Source organism: Octopus bimaculoides, chromosome 5 (assembly GCF_001194135.2).
Source record: "Octopus bimaculoides isolate UCB-OBI-ISO-001 chromosome 5, ASM119413v2, whole genome shotgun sequence".
In the NCBI taxonomy this organism is placed as follows: Eukaryota; Metazoa; Mollusca; class Cephalopoda; order Octopoda; family Octopodidae; genus Octopus; species Octopus bimaculoides.
This window is the reverse complement of record NC_068985.1, coordinates 43,387,658-43,390,898: the sequence shown is the minus strand read 5'-3', so window position 1 is coordinate 43,390,898 and position 3,241 is coordinate 43,387,658. Positions and strand designations below refer to the sequence as shown.

At 35.4% G+C, this 3,241-nt stretch overlaps 1 protein-coding gene across 3 annotated transcripts in view; it reads left to right on the top strand.

The window, feature by feature from the left end:
- The window catches only part of LOC128247922 (uncharacterized), a 32,989-nt gene that overhangs the window by 10,685 nt on the left and 19,063 nt on the right, over window positions 1-3,241 (top strand). Inside the window, exon 1 of one of the 3 annotated variants that reach the window (XR_008264264.1) lies at window positions 25-342. The exons of the other annotated variants lie outside the window; for them this stretch is intronic. The gene's annotated coding sequence lies outside the window, so the exon portion shown is untranslated. Of the gene's footprint in view, window positions 1-24; window positions 343-3,241 lie in introns of those variants that run through there. 3 annotated transcript variants of the gene reach the window in all.

The following is a 3,241-nucleotide window of genomic DNA, read 5'->3' as shown; positions in this document are numbered from 1 at the left end:
CTTCATGGCACTTGTGCCCGTGACATGTGTAAGGATTTTCGAGCGAGATCGTTGCCAGTGCCCCTGGACTGGCTCTTGTGCGGGTGGCACATAAAATACACCATTTTGAGCGTGGCCGTTGCCAGTACCGCCTGACTGGCCTTCGTGCGGGTGACACGTAAAAGCGCCCACTACACTCTCTGAGTGGTTGGCGTTAGGAAGGGCATCCAGCTGTAGAAACTGGCAAATCAGATTGGAGCCTGGTGTTGCCATCCGGTTTCACCAGTCCTCAGTCAAATCGTCCAACCCATGCTAGCATGGAAAGCGGACGTTAAACGATGATGATGATTATATATTATTTGGGTATGTATTTGCGAATGTATTTATTTGTATATTTGTACGCGTGTCTATATGTGTGTGTATTTGTATGTATGTTTGTATTTATGTAGATATGCCTGTCGTTTAATGTGTGCGTTTTGCAAGCTGAACGAAGTATCTAACTTTTGTTAGATACTTTTAGGAACGCCAATCCTCTCACTCTCTCTACTTCTCTTTTTCCCCTTTCTCTCTCTAATTTTCTGTTTCTTTTTCTTCTTTTCCCTTTTTTCTTTCTCACAACACTTGTTATTCTCTGATACTTTTTTCCTTTTCTTTCTTTCACCTGTAACATCTAAGTTGTATAAGCATACACCAGGAGGTTTTATGCGCGTGTGTGTGTGCATGTATACATGTATTTGCATTTGTATATATTTATGTTTTGCCTATAAATCTCTCTATATATGCGTAGACATGTACCAACGCTGTATGTTTTGTGTATATACGTATATTATAGGCTGTTTGGTATGTGTATATATTGCTAAATGTATATGCATTTTAGTGTGAAAGTTTTTTAAACAGATATATCTTTTAATCAATTATTAATTCTACTACTAATTATTTACCCTGGTATTCAAGCTTTTTCTCCCTTCTAGATAAGCTATTTTTGATTTAAGGTTTTCGATTTTTATAATATGATTTTAAACCGCAATTGTAATTTCATGCAACCGGTTATTGAGAAGACCGTTAGATGAAAGGACCAATGAAACAAACCCATTTTCAAATGTGTTTCTATCAAAGTAATTGTATTTCTGCATGTAACTATCTTGCTCAATTCTAAACAAAACTGTCCAATGAACGGGAATGTGAAACTGAGTAACAGTTTTTGTGATATTTTTGCTGCTGCTTTTTAATACATACATACATACACATACATATATATATATATATATATATATATATATATATATATATATATATATATATATACATACTTATACATACACATACACATATATATACATACACATACACATATATGAATGTTGTAAGAGGTGGCTGGGCATTACGATTGTCATGTGACTTCATATGGTTCACGTATCCTGCTTTTGACAACAGAACATGATTACATATAATACATACCCAATGTTCACTATTGATTCCAGTTCTGATAGTTCCTTTACGACAGGTCCTTTTAAGTTCAATGTTGAATCATCTTTTCCTTTCAGGCATTACAACCAGTTCTAACAGCACCTCTCCACTTGTTCCGATCTAGAGCATCATTTTCCCAATCACTTTTGTTCATATGTAGTTTCTTCAGGTTTTCCTTCACACAGTCTTTATACCTTTTCCTCGGCTTATGTTGTGGTTGCTTTCTAGAATTGAGCTCACTATAAAAAAGATGCTTTGGCAAATGCTCATCTTTTATTCTAATAACATGTCCAGTCCATCTCATTTGAGCCAAGATAACATGTTCAACTGAGCTGCAACATGCCATGCGCAAAACCTCTGTATCTGGTATGAAACATTCCCACTGGACTCCTAAGATACGTCTAAGGCACTTTTGATGAAATTTGTCCAGCATTTTTATATGGCGCTTGTAAGTGGTCCATGTCTCACTTGAATAAAGAAGTGCAGCCAATGCACATGCTTTATAGACACTGATTTTTGTCTGCCCATACTCGCTTTTCGAGCTTTCCAAATGCAACACTTCTCTTCCCTATTCGATAGTATATCTCTGCATCAAGACTACCCATCTCTTGACTGTGCTTCCTAGATAACAAAAGGTGTCAACCTTGTTCCATTCACAAAAATGTTTGGTTCAGAATATGTTTGTCCTGGCATGGGAGTAAACATTACTTTGGTTTTTCCCAAACTAATTGTGAGTCCGAAATGTACACATGCAGTGGAAAATCTGTCCATTAAACGCTGCATATCCCAACAAATCAGCATCATCAGCATAAAGTAATTCTCTAACAATTATATATATATGGAGCCTGGTGTTGCCATCCGGTTTCACCAGTCCTCAGTCAAATCGTCCAACCCATGCTAGCATGGAAAGCGGACGTTAAACGATGATGATGATATATTCGCCATGATAGATCGCTGACCACTACATTTATATTTTTTTCTCCTTGTTTCTCTCCTTATTTCTTTCTGTGTTCCATTCAGTTGAAGAGCGTAGCTTGAAACGTCAAAGACTTTTTCTATCCCGAGCATTAAACTAATACATCCATTTGTTGTTTACACCACCTGTCTTCGTCTGTTGTTTTTTTTCGTAAATTCTCCCATATATATATATATATATATATATATATATATACACACACACATACATATACATACATACATATAATACTTAAAATCATATCAAAGGGAAATGGAAATTAATAAAAATTTTCACCTCCAAGTGGCCTAGCGTATAAAAGTTTAGTCCAAAGACTATGAATTACTCATAAGGTACAGTGCATATTTAAATACATAAGAGGAATTCACTGATGGGATTCCTTATGCTAGAAAGAACTGCTAGGTTCTAGAACCACAAAATTAGGGATAAAATCCCAAAAGAAACGAAATGAAAAATAAAAACTTTTACCATCACTTCTCCTGGACCAATTGTTTTCTCACTTATTTTAGCAATTAAGATAATTTGCTAGGTGAAGTCGTTATCAACAGGTACACCCAAGACATATATATATATATATATATATATATGTGTGTGTGAGAAAGTTGGTATGTGAAAGCACGTGGTTGGATGTATAAAAGATAATAAGAGTGAAAAAACTACAGAAGACTTGTGTTACATGGTTAAAGTATATATTTAAATTATGTCAGAAAAATGTTAGAAAAATGTTATAAAATCTTTTTGGTATATATATATATATGTAAGGTACGACCGACGTCGGGGTCACCAATTGTAAGGGACGACCGTGCGAACTCATAAAAG